Here is a 22,911-nt window from a genome sequence, read left to right as displayed (position 1 = left end):
GATTTGTACATACATCCTTTCTGCATAAATATTTAGCTCATCATTGTGCCGCACAAATTCCCTGCAAATTAGGTGGAAATCAGCCTCAGCTGACAGAAGCATCTATACTCATCCAAGGAAAAATCATTATTGTTTAGAACTTATTAAGCCCCGACAGTAAGTACTGGATGGGCCTAGGAACTTCAATAAATATTGAATGCAAATGTGAACCAAATGCTTGAGCTAAAGTTGTTCTTGTGATTTCTACCTACTAGGCACCAGCTAAGGTTGAGGGAAGAAAATGGGTTACAGCTTGGCTCTGCTAACTGCAAGCTATTTCAACCAAAGCAAATCACCAAGTACCTCCTCATCTATGAAATGGGTCTAACCAGCCCTATCTCATAGGGTTTTTTATCATAAAGATTAAATGAGATTACATGCATCAAGTACCCTGCATGAGGCCTGGCACATAGCTGATGTTCAATAATTGCCCATTTCTAACAAACTAATAAGCCCCAAGTGGGTGACATGTGGAACTGGTAGCTCACAAGTTGTTTACAGTTGTATCCCACCCCCGTGCTGCAAACATAATTGCAGTGATCACAACTATTGGAAGATTGCAGTTAACTCCACCAATATGATATAAAACTAAGCAGAGGACCAGTTTCTAGATAGCTTGGAATAAGCTATATTTAGGGGCGCCCTGGTGGCTCAGTCAGTTAAGCATTTGATTTAGGCTCAGGTCATGATCTCACAGTTCATGAGTTCTAGCCCCACATCGGGCTCTGTGCTGACAGCTCAGAGACTGGAGCCTGCTTGGGATTCTGGGTCTCCCTCTCTCTCTGCCCCTCCCCTGCTCGTGCTCTGTCTCTCTCTGTCTCAAAAATAAATAAACATTGGGGCACCTGGGTGGCTCGGTCAGTTGAGCGTCCGACTTCAGCTCAGGTCATGATCTCGCAGTTTGTGAGTTCAAGCCCTGCATCAGGCTCTGTGCTGCAGCTTGGAGCCTGGAGCCTGCTTCAGATTCTGTGTCTCCTTCTCTCTCTGCCCCTCCCCCGCTCATAAGCGCTCACTCTCTCTCTCTCTCTATCTCTCTCTCTCTCAAAAATAAAAATAAACATTAAATTTTTTTTTTAAATCTGAAAAAGTGACCTCCCCGTCTGCCCCCCACCCACACACAAACTTGCTCCTGAACTTGGAAACAGACCCATCATCCACTTATCCTCCCAAGCTAGAAACACAGACATTATCCTTGCTTTTCCTCTTTCCCTCCCCTGCCCCCACCACTTCCAGCCATTCACCAACTCCTGCCAATGTGACCTCCTAAATCTCCCCTGGACTCAATCGCTTCTCTCCATCCCCATAACCACTGAGCCAAGCAAGATAACCACCATCTCTGGCCCGGAATATTGCAGTAGACTCCCACCTGTTGTCCCATACTCACCTTGGCTCCCCACACTTCCTCTCTCCATACCACAACTGGAGGAATTGCTCTTTCGAACTGTAAATAATAATTCTAACAATTAATAGTGAATGCTTACATTGTGCAAGGTATTGTTCTAATCTATGACTCTTCAGCCTAAAAGCTTGTACTTCCCATGGGACTTAGAATAAAGCCCCCAACTCCTTGCTTGAACCCTTCAAGGCCCTATATGTCCTAGCTCTCCCTCTTTTCTACTGCTCCTTCTCTCATTATTTCCCCTGATGGATCAAATCCCAGAAGGTCTCTTCCTGACCAGTAATTTTTGAACAATTTTGGAGATCACCTTTCTGCTTTTATTTTTCCATGGAGAACTGGTAAAGATAAACACAGCCAGCAATTCATTATAGCAGTGAAAACAGATTTTATTCAGTACCCACTGACCATAGGGGAAGTGCTGAGCTTGATTCTGATTGTGCAGAGGTGACTGGGCATCATAAAGGGAGAATGGGGAAAGAGGGAGGGGGAATACTCATGAAAAATTACAAAAAGTGGGAAGGGGATGTTGGTCCACATGAAACCCACATGGATTTGCTAACTGGTGCCTACCAAAGTCAGGCCCCTACCCTCCTGCACAGGCTGGGAGTCAGGATCCCTATCTTGTTCCAGGTGTTGGCTGGAACAAACAGCAAATTCATTTGGCAGCCTTGATTTTTCGCAGGCAGGGACTTTAACAGGTCTGGGGTCATCCTAGGGAGGTTGCCTTCAGCCATTAGAAATTATGTTAATGTTTGTTCAAATCTTTACAGGCCAACGTTGAAGCTTAGTCAAGAAGATTCAGAAGAGGTTGGCTGGAGCTTGGTCAAAGAGAGAATCTTTGTCAGTGACACTGAATGTCCATCTGTGCCAACTCCCCATCCCCATTCCAACTGTCCACACACACCCCAACTCCCACCCATCATCTTCCCAGGCCCTAGTTTAAAGCCTTCTTCATCAGGCCCCTCACTGGAGCACCTGCAGTGATGAGTATGAGACTAAAGGCAGTTCTATTTATCCCTTTTAACAATCCATGTTTTGTTTTGTTTTGTTTTGTTTTGTTTTGTTTTGTTTTGTTTTGTTTTGTTTTAATTTGGGAGAGAGGGAGAGAGAATCCCAAGCAGGCTTCACGCTTAGCACAAGCCCAATACAGGACTCGATCCCACCACCATGGGACCACGACCTGAGCCAAAATCAAGAGTCGGATGCTCAACCAAGTAAGACACACAGGCACCCCTCCATAGGTTCTCCCCCCCACCTCCTGATGGCCTGGTGCACAACCCAACACACAGTAGGTGCTCAATGAATGTTTGTTGAGTTAATTAACAAAACCCTCCAGTCTTCATCACAAATGTGTGGAATGCTCCTTCAAACCACCACCCCCAGGACCTGAGGTTGACTGGAAAATGACTCCCATGGAACAAATCACCCTCAGGCACTCAATAAAACTATTCAGTGCTCACTGCTGCTGAAGGAACTGATTGCACTGCTTTGACCCTGAAAGTAATTACGTACACCAACATCCATCTGCTGATGGGGTGGCCTGGAAGGGGGTCCTCACCTCCACGCAGCTCTGTCTTCTAAACAAACTCAAAAGATCATACGTTGTCACTTCCCCAGGATCATTGTCAGTTGTTAGAAATCAAACAAGGGGTAAGGAACATGTCCAACCATCTCCCCAGGCTCTATCTGTGCGTCCTCCATCACCTCCAACTCAGACACGGAACACCGTGAGGCTTCTCCTCCCTGGGAAGTCAGCAGGAGGGTCCTGATCAAACAGCCGCTCTGCCCTCAGCCCATCATTATGATGTCTACATTCCAGGCATTCCAAAAACCTGGAAGTCAGCCTTGCTGCTTGTCTCGCTTCACCCACACATCCATCATTCACTCTTTCCACAAGCACCTATTGCTTGTAATAGGTGGAGCCTATTAGTGCTGGATTTATACTAATGAACAAGACAGGCATGGCCTTTCCCTTCATGGAGCTCACAGTCTAGAGAAGAAAATGGAGATTAACCAAATGGACAGACAAATGTTCAAGTTAAATTTAAAATGAACGCATCTATTATCTGCTGGGCTCTGTGCCAGGCCCTGTAGGGGAAGAAGGTAGCATGGGTGGGAGGTCATTGACCAAGATACCTCAATGTTCCCCTAAGCTTGACTATACCCTAGATAGTCCCTTCCTGACCATAGGCCCCTGACTTCTCTTTTCTTAGAGTGTTTACTTTAGAAATCTTGCAATTGTAAGTTCTTTCTCTGCCCCTTTGAGATATAAATCTTCTCCCAGCCTCTTGCCAGTTTTACAACCCTGATATGTCTTATTCAAGGACCTGGGTGCCATCCTTGAGAAATGTAATCATTAAGAAAGATAATACCTTCTCTCCCAGTCTCTGGGACAGTAGGAGCCTAACTTTAACAAATACCAATGAGCCAATACAAATAAACCAGTGTCCTCCGTTACTTTTCCATTAGCTTGAAAACCCTCTTGCCTTTTGTTTCAGTAGACTTGAGAGGTCAGTCTCTCTCCCCTACTGCAGTAGTCTTACATAAAGTCTCCCTCACCTGTTTAACTCCATCCAGTGCAATGTTTCTTTGGCATCACACAGAAATGAGTAAAACATGGATCCTGACCCCTCCCCCCAAAGAATTTAAAGTCTGATTAGGAAGACAAGTTAAAACTTTCAAAATTGTAGTAAAATCTATGGAGAAAAAAAAAAACAGAGGAAGCCATGAGAGGGTGTAACATGGGAAACAAACATAGATAGGAAGGGGAACCAAGGAAGAACTCTCTGAGAAGTGATATCTCAGAAGGGACACATGGTCTAGGCAGAGGGACCAGTACCCATAAGACCTACAGATTAAACATTCAGCTTCAGATATATTGAGTTCCTGTCCCCATCAAGTCCTGTTGTATTTGCACATGTGTCTCTTCTTTCACATTCCAACGCATGGCTCCGACAGGGTGCTCCCCCAGCTCAGCAGCCATCCATGAATCTCCGGCACCCCCCCCCAACCCGAGGAAGTCTATTGCTCTTAACTTCCCCTGCCTTAGGTCAAGACTATGTTCAATCTGGCTCCTATTACCCCTCCAACCACATGGAGAGAAAGTGTCTCCGAGAAACATAAGCTTCTGGGGTGTGACAGAGGAGGGAGCTTCCTGCACAGGCAGTCCCAAGACAAACCAGGAAGTAGGAATGCACAGCAGTGACATAACTGAAGGTCAATTCATACAGCTCAAGTACTAATAGGACCGAAAATTCTTTACTAGTGGACTGAAAATAGAGTTATTCTGCCTTATTCTGTGACGCAGGGCCTTAAGCAACTAGGAAATGCAAGATCAGTCACTGCTGAATGTATTTCTGAAGCAAAAGGTGCCTGGTGCATGGCTGTGCCCTGGGGCTTCACTAGCCCTACAGCCCCCTATTGACCCCCAACTCGTAGATGCAGAAGGAGCATCAAGGTTACCTTTACAGTGGGAGAGAACTAGGGTCTTGATTACATTACTACATTTGGACACCCACGAATTCCTGACTTGTGCCTCTCCACAGGATTCCTCAGGGAGGCCTCGCCAGAGAAGAGTCACCAAACAGGACACGCTACGTTCTCCTGCGAGGAGCTAGGCCCCATGCCCCATCCACACAGCACAGAACTCCAAGGACCTAAGGCTGGAGCCCAGAGTTCAGGCTCATGACTGCTGGAGTTCCAGGAGCAGTGGGCTGGCCAAGAGGACACGCTGGCCTGGGAGCACCCCCTCAGGAAGGAAAGGGTGACTTATGTATACAATCCATGTGATCTCCTGCATAGGTGCATGATCTGATCACTTCACGGACTGACACCTATCAGATGGTCAACTCCTCCTCCTCCCTGGGGGCAGTGAGAGCCCATCTCCATCACCTCTGATCCTTCTTTTCCAACTCTCCCATCCTCCTGGCCCTGAGCACAGGACTGTCTCAGTCAGACCTTCTTCCTGGGTCGTGCTCTCCAACCCAGGGCAAAACCTGGGTTTTGTCTCTCCATTCCCCAAACTGCTTCTTTTCTTCACGTCTAGGCCTTGTGCCTGCTTATGTCTCTGAACTCTGGGCAAAGGCCCAAGAACTCAGCTCCTTCCCTGTCCAGAAGCTTCCTAAAGCCAGGCCAGCAAGTATCTTGGCAGAGACTCTTGCTACTGTGATGAGCTCTATCTGCATCCCATCAAGGGCGATGAGTTACTGTGGAGATAGGAGCAGGGTTTTTTTCTTTAATCCAATTAAGCCACATGCTGACTGTGATACTTTCTCCACTATCTAAGGCAGCAGGTACCTTTGCAATTACTTCCCCTCTGCTGAGGCTGCATGCCAGCCACCAACCGGGAATCTCTGAGAGATAGAGATGAGGCTGTGCAATCACAAGGGCAAAGTGATGGGGGAGGGGACAGACCAGGGAGGGGGAGGACTGACCAGGGAGCACCTAAGATGAAGATCCACCAGGAGTGTGCAGCACAAGGCAAACCACGCCTGGGAGCCAGCTGAGACGTGACTTCCAGCTGCGTGCAAGGGCCTTAGACAAAGGGGCTTTGTCTTAATTTGGGTTTCCCCAGAGCAGACCTGGAGACAAGGATTTATGTGCAGGCAGGCAGTTTGGGAAGTGATCTGAGGAAGTAAAGTGGAAGAGTCAGGGAGTGACACAGGGGAGCGAAGACAGCCAATAAAGTCTGCATTCCTGAGTGGGTTGGTCACTGGACAGGCCGGGTTTAATGCCACTTGGAACTCTTTAGGAGACCATGTAGAGCACACCCTAGAAGTATCCCCAAGGGGTGAGAAAGCCAGGTGTTCATTCACTGAAGTGACTGAATGGTGACCCTCAAAAAGATATGTCCACGTTGTAACCCCTGCAATCTGTTAGTATGAACTTAACTGGAAAAAGGGTCTTTGTCAATATAATTAAACATCTTGAGATGAGATCATCCTGGATTACCCACGGGGCGCCTAAATCGAAAGACAAGTGTCCTTATAAGAGATGCACAGGGAGGAAAAGAAAAGATGATGTGATGTCAGAGGCAGAGGTTGAAAGGATGCAGCCATGAACCAAGGAACACTAAGAGCCACCAGAAGCTGGAAGAGTTAAGGAAGGATTCCCCCCAGAGCCTTCAGAGGGAGCAGGGCCCTGTGATACCTTGATTTCAGACTTCTGGCCTCCAGAACTGTGAGGGAAGAAATGTCTATGTTTTAAGGCACCCAATTAGTGATAATTTGTTACAGCTACCAGGACACTGATATATCCACCAACTCCCATCCCTTCTTGGTTATGGGTTACTCTTGGGGTCAACTCCCCAGCATTTCCAGCCTGTACTACCAGAAACTGAGTGCCCTTCTGTAGCCAGAGAAAGACCTCGGGCAGAGAGACACTGGTGTTTGCAGTAGGAAGCCATCCTGTATGCAGAAATCTCCCACTGAAATGGCAGGTGACTTCTGGGGCGCAGTGGGGTCAGGGGGAGAGGGAGGGCACCGGCAGCCCCTGCACAGGGTGGCTGGATTTGGATCAGGGCCACCTTCTGGTCCACCTAACTATGTTCTCCAAGGGGACCCCCACCAGGAAACATGCTCCTCCTTAGGATTAGACCCTCGGGTGGGAAGAGAAACTCACAATAGGATGTGTCAGATGTGTGCCCACACACACGTCCCCTCACACACATCCTTCCAATGCCCTTGTGACATACAGAGGGCAGAATAATGGTGCCCAAAGCTGTCTGGTCCTAATCCCCAGAATCCCCGTGAATATGTGACCTTACATGGCAAGAGGGACTTTGCAGATGTGACTAAGTTGAGGGTCATGAGATGGAAGACTGTCCTGGATTGTCCAGATGGGCCCGGTGTTCTTACAAGAGTTCTTACAAGTGAAAGAGGGAGGCAGGTGGATCAGGGGTCAGAATCAGAAAGACAAAGATGCTATCCCGGTGGCTTTGAAGGTAGAGGAAGGGGCTGGAGCCAAGGAGCCTCTAGCAGTTGGAAAAGGCCAGAGGAAAAGATCTCCCCTACAACCTCCTGACACCTTGGTTTTAGGCCAGTGAGACCCATTTCAGACTTCTGGCCTCCAGAACCGCAGGATGATGCATTTACATTGCCTTAAGCCACTGAGTTTATGGTAATTTGCACAGCGTAGGACACGAATACACTTTATAGACTTAAAGAAACCTTGAGATGAGCCCACAGGCTGTGAGGAACGGGATGCAGCTATTATCAGAGGCTCCCCTGGACTCTGCAGGATGCCGTTTCTGAGATGTTGCTCACCGCTGTGTCTCAGAGCCTAGCAGGACCCTTGGCGCGTGGCGGGAATTTGTCTCCTTTGCCTCATTTGATGGAATTATATTACATTTCTTTGCACACTTCATCACACCTAAGAGTGTTTCACACAAAGTAGTTGTTTAAAAATACTTGTCAAACAGTTAAATGTTTGGTCAATCGATAGGTTTTCAATTGAGTGAAACAAAACTGCTGCTCCTCGTGGTTTACTCTCTTGCTTTCTCCACTTCCTTCCCCAGCCCTGAAACAAGCCACCCACCTGAGCTCACCGCCTGGAGGACGCAGAACATCCTTCCAGTGAGCAGAAACAAAGGCCCCTGCCTGGTTTGGGGCTCCACAAGTCTGGCCCTTGGGGACTGAAACAAAATGTTTGAGAGGAGCCTGGCCCAAATGTCCTTCTCCTCCCCACCAGCCATGAAGATAACTTCCCCTGGGACTAAGAGGGGGAGGACTGGACAGATCCAGCAGGAAAAGGGTCCTGCACCCCAGGGAGGCAGCAGGAGCCCAGGAAAGGAGGACTGGGGATAAGACCAGGCAGGGCACATCAGGAGGCTAGAGGACTGGACGCCCCTGTGTATGATGTGGTATTTAAGACAGAACAGGGCAGACTTTAAGCAACATACTAAATGCTGTTGTGATTGTCATCAGAGCTGGGGGCCAGAGCAAATCCCTGTGCATTGGGAGGGGCATGGGGGGGGTGGTTCCCTGAAGGGCAGAGGTGTCTCTAGCATGATCCCAGGGCAAGAAATGAGGGGGTCTTGAACTGGACCACCAAAGACAGCCCTCGCCTGCTAAGGCCAAGGAGGAAATCTGGCTGGCATTCCAAGCCATATGGACACCTAGAAGTGGCAGCTGCTGGGGCTGAGCTGACCCTGCCCTGCGGGGGGCCAGCCAGAAACTCTTCGCTATCTCTAAGGTGCCACTTGGGTCTGTGGGCTGCAAGAGCACCTGCTTCTCATGGTAACCTCAGCCCCATGTCCTCAGCCAAGGTGGGGAGGGGGAGGGGGCCCAGGAGGGAAGAAGGGGGATTAGCAGACATCAGCCACAAAGACATCCATGCCCCCAGAGCAGGTTTCTCACGGGGGTCTCTGGGAGCAGCGTGGCCACAGTGACAGGGGGGCCTGCCATACCCCTCCCCACACATGCAAGATGGCAGCAGAAGAGTAGCCTTCTGAAATAACTGAGGGGACACTTTAGAGGGGCTTTATTACCAGCAAGAGGCCCAAAAGGGGCTGATGCCAGAATGATTTAATTTTCTGCAGGAGGGGCGATCTCATTTCACAGCACTAGAGAGAGGCTTTCGAGTTACATTTGTAATAAAGCATTTTATGGGGAAGAAACAAAATGAGAGTGAATTTCAATGTAAGAATAAGCAATGTTTTAGAGTTTTCTATCATTAGCAGAATTGGATCAACTCAAAACACAAACCAGGAATAATAAGCCCTCCCTCCCCGGGGACAACCTATGTATTAAATGAGGTATTGTGCCCAAGGGACCCACCAGAGCCTACTATACAGTCAATAGAACCACGTAGGAGAGATCATTTTTTAACCCACCCTCTCTACTCTACAGCAAAATCATTTCTGGTAATAACTACTAATAATCTTTACTTTCCTGATTCATCCCTTAGTTGTTTTTTTTTTAATGTTTTATTTATTTTGAGAGAGATAGAGACAGCACAAGCAGGGGAGGGGCAGAGAGAGGGAGAGAGAGAATCCCAAGCAGGCTCTGTCAGTGCAGAGCCCGATGCAGGGCTCAAACTCAAGAACCATGAGATCATGACCTGAGCTGAAACCAAGAGTGGGACGCATAACCGACTGAGCCACCCAGATGTCCCTGGCCCTTAGTTTTAAAATGACTAATAATTATCAACTTATATATAAAGGAAAATTTTTTATCTTACATATGTTATTCAGAGTCAATAAAATACTACTGTAGGTATTAAAATTTTTACTTGCCAAGCAAAAACTTTCCCACGCCCTGTTTCGCCATTCTAAATCTTAAACACAAATAAAAGCTCCCAGTGGTCATGCAGAATGACGGGATCAAAGTTGTTCAAGAGCTCCTTCATCATTTAGTTACTGGGCTATCACTGCTGATATTGAATTGGCTGTGGAAATACAGAAATATGCATAATGCAGGCATCAAAGACCCGAACAGGGCCCAAAGCAAACTTGGATGATTCTGGATCTTTAAGGAACTTACCTTCAAGATGGACACATGCAGCTGAGCCCATGTATGTAGAGGCCTGACATGGACTTGTTTCAATTAGCTTCCATGAAAAACACAATGTTTGTGAAAGTGTAAATGACTGAAATATGCTAATTTGAAACTTATTATGAGAACTCAGCAGTGACCACAGCCAATGAGATAGTTGATCAACTGAATATCTCAGGGTAAAAGAGTGTTTCACCAATGATATGGCATAGAATCCATTACAGTTTTTGTTTGTTTTTTAAGTAGGCTTCACGCCCAGCATGGGGCCCAGCATGGGGCCCATCACGGGGCTTGAACTCACGACGCTGAGATCAAGACCTGAGCTGCGATCAAGAGTTGGTCACTTAACTGACGGAGCCACTCAGGCACTCCACCATTATAGTTTTTATATTCACTACAGATAATGCTCCCCGTTACTGCCTGTGCCCAGGGCAGCGCCCTTCCCCATATGCTCTGACTGGAGCCCTTTCCCTTCTTTGGGGGATTTCCTACTTCAAAAAGTGAAAACAGGGGGCGCCTGAATGGCTCAGTCTGTTAAGCGCCTGACTTCGGCTCGGGTCATGATCTCACAGTCTGTGAGTTCGGGCCCTGCATCAGGCTCTGTGCTGACAGCTCAGAGCCTGGAGCCTGCTTTGGATTCTGTGTCTCCCTCTCTCTCTGCCCCTCCCATGCTCATGCTCTGTCTCTCTCTCTCTCTCTCTCTCTCTCTCTCTCTCTCTCTCAAAAATAAACATTAAAAAAAATTTTTAAGTGAAAATAGTTCACACTTATTGAGTGTCTGTCATTGTTCTAAGAGCTTGATGTGTATTAACTCACTACCTAGAAACTGTCATTACTCCCATTTTACAGATAAAAACATTGATGCACTCAGAAGGTTAGGTATTGTATGCGGAAGTATTTTGTACTTGCCGTGAGGGTAGTACAAATATCCCTAGGGTTGGCAGTCATAATAGTGAAGATTTCATGCATTTGGTCATGACAATGGACCGGAAATATCAGGGAGAAAAAGCAGGGTAGATGTTTATGAGGCTGTTAACAACCTGGACAAAATTATGCAGCCAAATTCAATAGCGCCAACATTCTGTTACCAAAATGGAGACTGTGAAGACAGCAAACGGTGTGACCATGTTTCCCGACGCCGAGCAGTCAGCTTCCAGAGAAGCAATTCAGCTCACAATTAGGGCAATTGTAAAGTTACATAGAAATGGCCTCAGTGTTCACCAGGCCCCCGGAAACCCAGCAGCCCCCAGCCCCCACCCCAGAGAAAGTTTCACAGGGATGGTTGGCTCTGTAGCTTAGCCAGAGGACAGAACTGTGAGCAGCAAGCTCCCACAAAGCTTTTCACAGAGATGCCAAACACAACCCATGGGCTAAGTACAAGGTGATCTGGAAAATCCATGAACCCTTCAATAGAGGCAGATAAGTAGAATAAAGCTGTTTTTTACAAAAGCACATTTCATGAACACATAGGGTGCAGCCTGGATATTTCCACCTTGCCCCTTGTTGTCTTTCATTTGTTTAATACCTGGCCCCTAAAGCCACTCTTTTCTGCTCAGTAGTGAGTACTGTGTAGAAGACAGGTCTTTAGCAGGACTGGGGTGCAGGGAGAGGACCAGCACTAGAGGTCCCAGGCTACCCACAGCTGACCCCAGGAAAAGCTAAACAATCCTAAGAGGGACTCATCCCAGAAGGTCACACAGACCACCCTTCCATCCAGCGCTAGTGTAGTCATGAACCTCTGTTTGCATGCTTCCAAGGACAGGGCGCTCACTGCTGCTCAAGACAGCCTGTGGACATCTCAGATGGTGAGAAGAGGCAGACTATTGCCCGAGCACCCCAGCTGCTGTCTCGACATGCAATCTATATCTGTGGCTGAGGCTGAGAAGGTCTTTCCAAGCTGTCCTCTCTGAAGCACCATGCCACCCCCCCACAACCTCCTGCCCAGTCAAAATGAATCCTTCCTCTTCCACGTTATCCACCCTTGTTCTCAGCACACACAGCTGTCTGTGTTTCCACCTGTTTTATAGCTATCTGCCTCCTCCATTTGACTGTGAGGTCCTTGAAGCCATAAACTGAGTCTTTCTCCTTGATTCCAAATAGATGCTTAAAAAGCCTTTCATTAAAAAATGCAATTCTTTAACAACAATCACCAAGTTTCCTTGGCTCACTTGCGTGTATTCTCTCTCTCTCTCTCTCTCTCTCTCTCTCTCTCTCTCTCTCTCTCTCAGCCATGTGAGGAAACTGGAAGGAGGGCCCTCACTTCTGTGCTGCACACACCCCCACAGGGCAACAGTCACCTCTTCCTTCCCACACTCTCATCCCAATTCAATTTCCAGTTTCCCTCCCCCCCCCCCAGAGAAGGGGAGCTCAAAGCAGTGGTTTTGGGATCTCAAGTCAGCTTTCTAATCCAATGATCCGCCCCCTGATTCTCAAACTTGACCATGCATCAGAACCCTCTGGGGGGGCTCAAGTCACAGATTGCTGGAGCCCACCCTCAGAGTTTCCAATTCAGTGGGTCTGGGGTAGGACTCGAGAGTTTGCACTTCTAAACTCAGATGGTGCTCATGCTGCCGGTCCAGGGATCTCACTCTGAGAACCATGGTGGCACAGGGCTTCACTGAGGACAGTCCTTGAAAGACACATGGAGGCTCGGGCAATATTCTCCTTTTCTTACCCTCCAAGATGTCCACAGCTGTTTCAGGCAGCACTGAACACCTTGGAGGCATGTAAGCAGCGGCCACAAGACTATATCACACACACACAGCATTTCCACTCATGATTTATCTGAGCTGTGTTTATATATCTCCAGCAGCAAGATGCTCACTACTTGTGAAATTAGACTATCTTATCTTCAGTTATTTCTTATATTGAGGGACTTGTCATCTCCTACCTAGGGTTGTCGGATAAAACATAGGATACAGTTTATATTTGAATTTCTAATAAACAATGGGTAACTTTTTAGCAGTTGTGTCCCATACAAATAGAATGATTTTTATTTGCTAAATCTGGCAACCCTATACTCCTACCCATCAGCTCTCCAGGTGCCTAAGCCCAATGCATGCCAATCCCGAAGCAGCCAGATGAGCTCAATCTCAGGTGAAGCCACTTCCTCTACTTCTCAAAAACCATTTAAGCCAAAGCCAAGAGCAAACAGAGTCAGCCTCAGGAAATTCACTTGGCCAGAGCTGCTCTTGGAGCCCAGGTCTTACAGCTGGTCCAGGGCTGGGTTGCTGTCTGAAACATGACCTTCCACCTGGGCTCCCAGCAGTGGGTCTCCTTGCCTTTGAAGCAGCTAGACCTCCATTCCAGAGCCCTAGCAGACTGCCAATAGCTGTCATCCATCCACAACTACGCTGTGGATTAACGTTAGAGCCCCGATGGAAACTTGCTTCTTCTGATTCCATGTTGCAGCCTTGTCAGTAATTCAAGAATCATTTACTGTGACGTAACCCCAGGATACAGTACAGGTGCCAAGTGGAACCTTCCTGTGCAAGTCTTGTCATTTCAAAACTTCATATACCATGGATCAGAAGGGTCCTGCCCACTTTGTGACATCCTTCTTACACACCATCCAGCCCAACCACCTCATAGATGACCAGAAAAAGAAAGGGACTCACCCAAGCTCAAATTCAAGTTAACAGCAGAGCTAGATAAGAATCTAAGCCTACTGATCTCAGCTCAGCCCTCATCTTACCCTGCCAGGGCTCCCTCCAACCAAAAGGGAACTACTGACAAGTTAAAACCGCAGAGGTATACCATTTTTCTCCCACGGAGCTAGCAACAGTAAAAAATTCTGACAATATCAAGCATTGGAGAGGATGTGGAGAAAATTGGACTCCCCTAGACCGCTGTTGGGAATGTAAATCGTTAGAGCGACTTTGGAGAGCAATTGGCAATACCTCGTAGAATTGAAAGTGCACGAACTGTACAACATAATGATTCCATGGCTTGTGACATGCCCCAGAGAAACACCACCACGTGTGCCGGACGAGATCCAGGGCACGGATGCTTATTGCAGCACTGTTTGTTATGGTGAAAAATTGGAAACAATCTAAATATGCAACAAGGCGAAAATGAGAAACAAAACATGGCCTATCCACATGACAGAATACCTTGCAGCAGTTCGAACAAATGGATTAGAGATAAATTTATCAACAAGAATAGAGGTCAAAAGTGGCCTTATGTGAAAAAGCCAGGTGTAAAGAGACCCAGAGCAAATTTATGTACATATTGAAATGCATTTCCACAAAACAACCCCATGTATCTATTATTTATAATGTAATACATATGTATATAAAAACACAAAGGTTTCAAAACAATTTCTTTTAAAAGGCTTGCCCAGAAGGAAACACAGCTATTCATGAAAGCCATGATAGCGATTGATTCTGGGAAAGGGGTAAAGGATAAAATTTGAGGATGTCAATCAAAGGGCACTTCAACTTTGTAATGTTTTATCTTTTATTAAAAATATACTTGAAGTAAATATAACAAGATGTTCACAGTTATTATCCCAGCAGCGAGCGTGCCAATTTACTACTTTTGTATTTTTATTTTGTTTTAACTTCTCAAATAATAAAGCACTATTCTGAGGCCCTGCTCTCTCCCCACACCCCAAGCCTACGTGACTGACCAAATACAAGTTTCTCAGATTTCAATAATTCATGGCCTGAAGCTGGGTGTGAGTGCAGAGCTCCATCCTTAAGGGAGAATGGAGGAACGCATTCAATACAGGCTAAAATCGCCCTCCCTCCATCCGGACGAGAGATGACCTTGGGTTTGAGTGAAATGGGAGAGGGTTTAATGTACTGGATGCTTCGCCCAATCTACTTCAGGGAGATGGAAGGAAACTTTCACCTGGTTCAATAATTTATCAGAACCTAAGCATGATGAAATGAAGAACCTTCCATAGGCAAGGGCTGTGAGTCTAGCAACAGCTCTCTGAGACCACTCTCTGGTTAGTCTGAGGGGAGGGTCTCAGCTTGAGGATCGAAAGAGGGAGCATGATCATCGTTGATGGGAGAAGTAAAACCCCAGTGGGCACACAGATCACATGGGGAGCCTGTTAAATGTAGATCTTGAGTCAGTAGGTCTGGAAGGAGGGAAGGCAGGGACAGGAGGCAGTGCTGGGGATGTTGCATTTCTATCAAGATCCCAGTGCTATGGGTGTGCCTGGTCCACGGACCCCACTTGGAGTAATGAGTCTCCGCACCACCCACTGTCAACTACCACCTGCTCCTTCTCTTCATCGTCCTACTTATAAATAAAACCTTGAGTGTTGATGGTGTCTGATGGTACTGAGGGTCAGGAGAACCAGAAACACCTAATTCCTGCCTTCAGTACCAAGGGAGATGGCTACTGGGGACCAAAGCTCCCCTTGTTAGAGGCCATGGGTTCTGTGAAACAGAGGAAGGGACCTGTTTGGAGCATGAGGCTTGACTGGGGTGACCAACTGCTCTGGTTTGCCAGGATTTTCAGTGCTAAAACCAGAAAAATCTCAGGCAAACCAGAACATGTTGGTCACCCTTACAAAACCCCACTTGGAATACGAATTCACGGTTATAGAAATGAGAAAGTGGTTCCCTCTGGGATGGGGAGGGGATGGAGGCATTGAGCCTCTGGCTCAGCTACCATCTGGCTACAACCTGACTCTACTCAGGTCACCCCTGGCCACTGGGCCACAATCATTGTCCCTTTGAGGCCTGGGTCCCAGACAGCTCTTATGTTATTCCTATCTGAAAAACAAAATAAAACAAAACAAAACAAAACTAACATCTTCTACAGCATCAACTTCATGAAGGAAGCTGGGGAGACATGAGCGAAAGAGAATCTTTCCTCAAATAGGAAAGACCAGCCTGAGTTTAAATTCTGGCAGCGCCATCTGTGAGCCATGTGACGCAGGGCCGGCGAATTCATCCGTTGGGTGTTAGCTTCCTCATCTGTGAAATGGGGCTAATGAGTGCCCCCCCAAGACTGTGGTATAGATTAAGTGAGATGACATGAGGAAAGAGCCCAGCTCCCAGGTGGGCAGTCCATGGTCGCTGTCTCCCAAGCCCTCCATCACCCGGGGTCCGGTAGCACAGAGGGGCCATGCGTGAGAGAGGACACTTGTTCAGCGGGCTCTTCCTCCAGCTTCCTTTGCCATGCTTTCACTGCCCTTCTGCTTCCAGGAGGGGTGTGAAGGTCTCAAGTCCTATCAGCTGTTCTCCTGACTCAGCCTCGGGCAGTGAGCACGGAAATACCACAGGCAGAGCCTGTTCTGGTGACATTTCAAATCCAAAGTATCTTTCGCGTCCCCTCACAGGCTGCATCTGGTCAGCGTCCATTGCTCAAAAACTCTTGTCTCTTTTTTCAAGGGCTGCTTCTCACTCTACTTCCCGCGGGGACGATAGTTTACAGAGCACCTCCCCATGCCCCATCGTATTTCATCCTCCCGGCAACCCTGCCAAGAAGGAAACTAATGCTCAAAAAGGTCAAATCAACTGCCCAAACTTACCCGGCTGGTTTGTGGCAGAGGCAGGATTTGTACCCAGGACCTCCTGACTCAGAGGAACTTAACTGACCACACCTGTCACTGCCCCAGGGGCCACCACCACACGGCTCCAGGCTTCCTCCAGCCTGACCCACTTTCATCACACTGCTCCCTCCCAGACCTCTCTTGCGCCCTCAGGAGCCCCTTTTTGATGTAAACAAACCCACCCCCATTTCACCAAAAGCTCAGCAACCAAGCCTTTTGTCTTGCCTGACTTCTCTGTCCCCCAGACCCCCACTTGCCCTGGGGCCCTCTCCCCTCCCCCATGCACACACACCTTAGGGCACGAATCTGAATCCGGGGTAAGCACCCTCAGTAAGCACCCTCGAAGCTGCTAGCGGCCACACCAGGGCCAGGCTTCCCTGGGCCAGGTAGAGCTGTTTCTTCAAGCTCTCTTGTCCCCTCCTCATCACCGTCCCTCCTCCTGAAGACTCCCCACCCACCTCCAGACTCAGTCTCCCTCTCCACCCTATGTCCTGGCGCCTTCCAGAGCAGGGTTTCTCAACCTCAGTCCCATGGACATTTTGAGCCAGATAACTCTTTATTGTGGGGACTGTCAGCACACAGTAGGAGGCTGAACAGCATCCCTGGCCTCTACCCACTAGATGCCAGTAGCCTGTCCCCCCAGTTATGACAACCAAAAATGTCCCCAGACATTGTCCAATGTCTTCCAGGGGAAGAGAACCACCGGTCTAGAGCAACATCAGCATCTGGACTTTGACCACTCCAGACCCAGTGACACCACTTCCATCTATCTGTCCCTTTCCTGGGGCAGCCACCTGCCTGCTCCACTGCCCAGGACCAGCCAGCAAGCAAGGCGAAGCCTGAGGACTGAACCCATCCACACCCCTCCCACCAGGCTGCCTGCTTCCTAGCATTTCCCCCAACCTGTAATGAACTGTTCTTTGTTAGTATTTCTTCCCTTTGCCCATTCTCCTTTCTGCCTCCTCCACTGGGATACAAAGTCCTTAAAAACAAGAACATAACTATTCTCTTTACTGTTCTATCCCTGACACCAGCAGAGTGCCAGGCACAGAAAACATTTATAGAAGGAGGGAGAAGTGGGAAGGAGGAAAGGGAGAAAGAAAGGAAGGGGGAATAAAATCCCGAAGAGGACAGCACTGCAGAAGGCAAGGAGGTATTGATAGATGTAGCAACAAGAGTCAAATGTGACATCTGTGTCTTGAAACAATCTGTAGCTAATAAAAGGGATAATGCATCTCTAGATTCACTGACATGGAAACATCCCTAATAAAGCTGACTATTTATATGCCCATCTGTGTATTTATGTCCAAAGAACTATCTGAAAGAATGCTCACCAAAAGGCTGAAGATGTTGATCTCTGAGTGGTAAGATTTAGGGGGAGTTTTGCTTTCCCTTTACTTCAATTTCCTACAATAAGAATTACCCTCTGCAGCAGAAAATTTTATAAGTCATGTGTTTTCAAAGAATGTATTTTAAGATGGGGAAAATCTCATGTGAAAAGTTTGGACAGAGGGGCACCTGGGTGGCTCAGCCGGTTGAGCATCTGACTCTTGATTTTGGCTCCTGGGGTCCTAGGATTGAGCCCTGCTTTGGGCTCCACGTGGCACCTGCTTGAGATTCTCTCTTTCTCTCCCTCTGCTCCTCTCCTTTGCTCATGCTCACTCTCTCTCTCTCCAAAATAAAAAAATGAAATAAGTTTAGAGGGAAAGTGAGATACCCAAAGAAAATACTTACTATACATAATATATAGCCCAATTAAAACAGCTTTTTAATTTTTATATGGAAAGAAATTAAAAAAAGATCAGGAGGTAATCCATCACATTCCAACAACAGTGGTTCTGAGATGCAAGCCACAGGTATACAATCCCTTTATCATTTCTCCTTTATGTACGTCTTTATTTTCCAAACCCTGTAGAGCAGTGCTGTCCAATATGGTAGGAAGTAGTTAATAGCACTTGAAATATGTCATGCAAGATATGACTGAGGGCCTGAATTTTTTATATGATTTTATTAATTGCAATTACTGTTTCCATAACCTCACGTGCCTACTGGCTACTGAATACAGTAGCAGAGCTTTAAGTGAACAAATATCTTTTAATACTTAGAAAAAGAGCACTAGATGACATTTCTAAGTTAATAAATAAAAATTCAGAACAGAAAATCCAAATGCTGCCCCAGCGTCTGGCCCGATTCCAGCCCAATGCTGCAGTCTGCATCTGTTTATTATAAGATCTAAATGCCCCATCCAAACTTTCTTGGCAGATGTATCATTTTTTTACACTTTTTAAAAAAACTGAAGGATGACTTCTTCATTTCTTATTCAGTAGTTGAAAGTGAGGCAGAGTCAATGAACTCACACATATTCCAGAAACTGACTTCCTTAGACCTTAACAGAAGGTACTTAAGTGCACAGATGTTTGCTCGTTTTAAAAAGAGGCCTTTGCTGCGTATGAAAAAACATTCTCCCTAATTTTTCGCTCAATTTGTTTTAAGTTGGTAATGAAATCTGTGAATCTGCGCTCCCTTTCTTCGGGAAAAATGGAATTTTGATATCTTTTAAAAATCAGAACGCAAGGGGATAATGGAGAAATCAGTCTCAATGGCACATTTCATGTTCGTTTCAGAGCCGTGATGTAAACATGATGATGCTACGCTTTTGGGGTCTTTGAGATTTTTGCCACAAGCCTAGGAGCTCAGGTGGATTACTGCCTAATGCATGCTTCTTCGGTTGATTTTTGTTAACAAATTGCACGTCTACTCGTTTGAAATAAAATCATGAAGTTGTAATGTCTTTGCACAAAGACTGCTCCGTTCTGCTTGCCCTGTAGAGGAAGACTTTGTACTAATCACCCCATGTTCTCCTACAGTAAAGAGCTGAAGGAGGGACAGAAAGCCCACAATGATGGTGTTCTTCCCATGAGACAACTAGTCACACACAAAAGAGGTTTGAACAAGTATCTCCTCATAGGAGCCAGCGTAGAGAACAGAGAGAGTGCTGCTTGGCCTATGGTTTCACAAAATAAATAATAATGAAATAAAACACTGCACATTTGTGTCTTACTCACCACCTTCACGTATGGACTTTTGTAGATTTTGCATTCAAAGATGCAGAACAGGCTATAATGAACAACAAAAATGGTCCCCCAAATCTCACCACCCAGAGACAAAAATCATCCACTTTTGGAGAGCATTCTTCCACATCTCTCTCTATTCCAGCAGTCCTCAGTTGGGGAAGTTTTGTCACCAGGGGACATTTGGCAATGTCTGGAGACATATTTGGTTGTCACAACTGGGAGGGAGTGTTCCTGGCATTTAGTGGGTAGAGGCCAGAGATACTGCTAAACATCCTACAATACACAGGACAGCCCCCCACCCCACGCAAAGAATTATCCAGCTCAAATGTCAGTAGCACTGAGGCAGAGAAATCCTACTATACAGATATGGTTATGTAGCTCTGTGATCAAGTCCTGCCCATTCCCTAGAGGGGGCCTCATTCCATTTTTACCAGAACTCTGTAAGAAGCATTTACAGATTCTATAGCAGGAGAGACTGAGGCTCAGAGAAGTGAAGTGTCTTGCCCAAGGTTGCACAGCAGTTAGTCATAGGGCTGAGTCAGAAATCCAGGCTTGAGGGATTCCAAACCCCGCCTTTCCCATCATCTGCAGATTTCCTCCCATTTTCACCCCAAGACCCACTTTACAAAAGACAATTGGGGACCCTTGACCACTCTTCCAGAACCAAAGAGAGACAGGGCTTTAGTCTTGAACGCACAGCGTTCAAGTGATTCTGTTATTTAAATACTCTCAATAATCTAATTTAGATTTTCATCAATACGATCTGTCAAGAATTAAAAGAATACTTTCAAGTCTCTCACTAATTGCTTTTCTATCAATTTCTTTTTTTTTTTAATTTTTTTTTTCAACATTTATTTATTTTTGGGACAGAGAGAGACAGAGCATGAACGGGGGAGGGGCAGAGAGAGAGGGAGACACAGAATCGGAAACAGGCTCCAGGCTCTGAGCCATCAGCCCAGAGCCTGACGCGGGGCTCGAACTCACGGACCGCGAGATCGTGACCTGGCTGAAGTCGGACGCTTAACCGACTGCGCCACCCAGGCGCCCCTTTTCTATCAATTTCTGATTGGCATGTCCAACTTCATTTCTGTATATTTTTATAAGCTATATTGAACTCAAGGTTGTTATTATCTTGGTTGTGGATGAAACCCCTATCAGTTTGTCAAGTGACCTTCTTAGTCTCATTGAGTAATGTCTACCTTGAATTCCCCTTCCTCTGATAATAGTGTTGTGACCCCTGCCTTCTTTTCGTTTTCATTTGTCCAATGTATTTGTGATTATTGTGCCTTAATTATTTAATTTCAGGGATGTGCTTTGAATTGGCATCTGGCTGGATCTGGGTTGAATTCACCCAACATGAGAGTCATTTTCTTTTAATGGATAGAATTTTTTTTTTCAATTCATAACAGATATCTTTGGCCTTAATTCCATTTTTTGTTTTATGTTTTATATGCTTCTCTTTTTCTCATTTTTCCTACCTTCTGCTAATTTGGTAAACAGAATGTTTTTAGTTCTACTGTTGATTATTTTTATATCTTTAAATAACATACTTTGCATCCATGTCTGAAGATACTAATTTCAGAAACTAAAAAAAAATAGCAGTTGATTCCCTTTATGAAAGATAAGAAAATACCTTCCTTCATGCATCCTCACTCTCTTTTCACCCCCTCTTCTGGTTTTTAGTGGTATGATCTGAGAGTTTTTGTCTTGATCTTTTCTAGTATAATTGTAGGGTTATTTTGTTATATTTATTTTTTATTTTATTTTTTTAAAGTTTATTTATTTATTTTGAGAGACAGAGAGAGACAGAGACAGAGAGCACAAGCGGGGGAGGGGTTGAGAGGGAGAGAGAAAAAGAGAATCCTAATCAGGCTCCACACTGTCAGACGCTTACATATATATGTTCATCAGTCATTTGGGCTCTTCCCATAGTTAGGCTATAGTTGATAATGCTGCTATAAACATCAAGGTGCATGAACCCCCACAAATCTGTATTTTTTTATCCTTTGGGTAAATACCTAGTAGTGCAATTGCTGGATCGCAGGGTACTTCTACTTTTAACTTTTTAAGGAATCTCCATACTGTTTTCCAGAGAGGCTGCACCAGTTTGCATTCCCACCATCAGTGCAAGAGAGCCCCCCTTTCTCTGCATCCTTGCCAACATGTGTGGTTTCTTGTGTTGTTAATTTTAGCCATTCTGAGAGATACAAGGTGACATCTCATCGTGGCTTTGTTTTCTATTTCCCTGATGACAAGAGATGTTGAGCATCTAATATGTTTGCTGGCCATCTGGTTGTCTTCTTTGGAAAAATGTCTATTCATGTCTTCTGCCCATTTCATAACTGGATTATTTGTTTTTTCGGTGTTGAGTTTGAGAAGTTCTTACAGATTTTGGATACTAATCTTTTATCAGATATGTCATTTGCAAATATCTTCTTCCATTCTATAGGCTGCCTTTCAGTTTTGTTGATTGTTTCCTTTGCTGTGCAGAAGTTCTTTATCTTGATGAAGTCCCAACAGCTCATGTTTGCTTTGCTTCCCTTGCCTCTGGAGACATGGCTAGTAAGAAGTTGCTTTGGCTGCAATCAAAGAGGTTGCTGTGTTCTCCTCTAGGATTTTGATCATTTCCTAACTCACATTTTGGTCTTTCATCCATTTTGAATTTATTTTTGTGTACAGTGTATGAAAGTGGTCCAGTTTCATTCTTCTGCATATTGCTATCTGGTTTTCCCCAAACCATTTGTTGAAGAGACTTTTTTCCATTGGATATTTTTTCCTGCTTTGTCAAAGATTAGTTGACCATATAGTTGTGGGTCCATTTCTGGGTTTTCTGTTCTGTTCCATTGATATGTGTCTGCTTTTGTGCCAGTACCATACTGTCTTCATAACCACAGCTTTATAATATAGCTTGAAGTCTGGAATTGTGATGCCTTCAGGTTTGCTCTTCTTTTTCAGGATTGCTTTGGCTATTCAGGGTCTTTTGTGATTCCACAGAAATTTTAGGATTGTTTGTTCTAGCTCTGTGAAAAATGCTAGTGGTATTTGGATGGGGATTGCATTAAATGTGTAGATTGCTTTGGGTAGTATAGACATCTTCACAATGTTTGTTCTTCCAATCCATCAGCATTGAATATTTTTCCATTTCTTTGTGTCCTCTTCAATTTCCTTCATAAGTTTTCTATAGTTTTCAGAGTACAGATCTTTCACCTCATTGGTTTGATTTATTCCTAGGTGCTTATGGTTTTTGGTGAAATTGCAAATGGTATCAATTTCTTGATTTCTTTTTCTGCTGCTCCATTATTGGTGTATAGAAATGCAACAGATTTCTGTACGTTGGTTTTATATCCTGTGACTTTGCTGATTCATGTATTAGTTCTAGCAATTTGGGGGTGG

At 45.8% G+C, this 22,911-nt stretch overlaps 1 long non-coding RNA gene across 18 annotated transcripts in view; it reads right to left on the bottom strand.

Annotated features, from left to right (window-relative positions):
• Window positions 1-22,911, bottom strand: part of LOC102899405 — a 142,533-nt gene that overhangs the window by 57,348 nt on the left and 62,274 nt on the right. For 17 of the 18 annotated variants that reach the window (XR_006595163.1, XR_006595168.1, XR_006595158.1 and 14 more), the window contains one exon: window positions 1,424-1,480. This is a non-coding gene — a long non-coding RNA (uncharacterized LOC102899405). Of the gene's footprint in view, window positions 1-1,423; window positions 1,481-2,996; window positions 10,497-22,911 lie in introns of those variants that run through there. The other variant, XR_006595162.1, reaches the window with a different exon arrangement.

Source organism: Felis catus, chromosome A3 (assembly GCF_018350175.1).
Source record: "Felis catus isolate Fca126 chromosome A3, F.catus_Fca126_mat1.0, whole genome shotgun sequence".
Taxonomy (NCBI): domain Eukaryota; kingdom Metazoa; phylum Chordata; class Mammalia; order Carnivora; family Felidae; genus Felis; species Felis catus.
The sequence above is the reverse complement of the archived record's forward strand: the minus strand, read 5'-3'. Positions and strand labels throughout refer to the sequence as shown.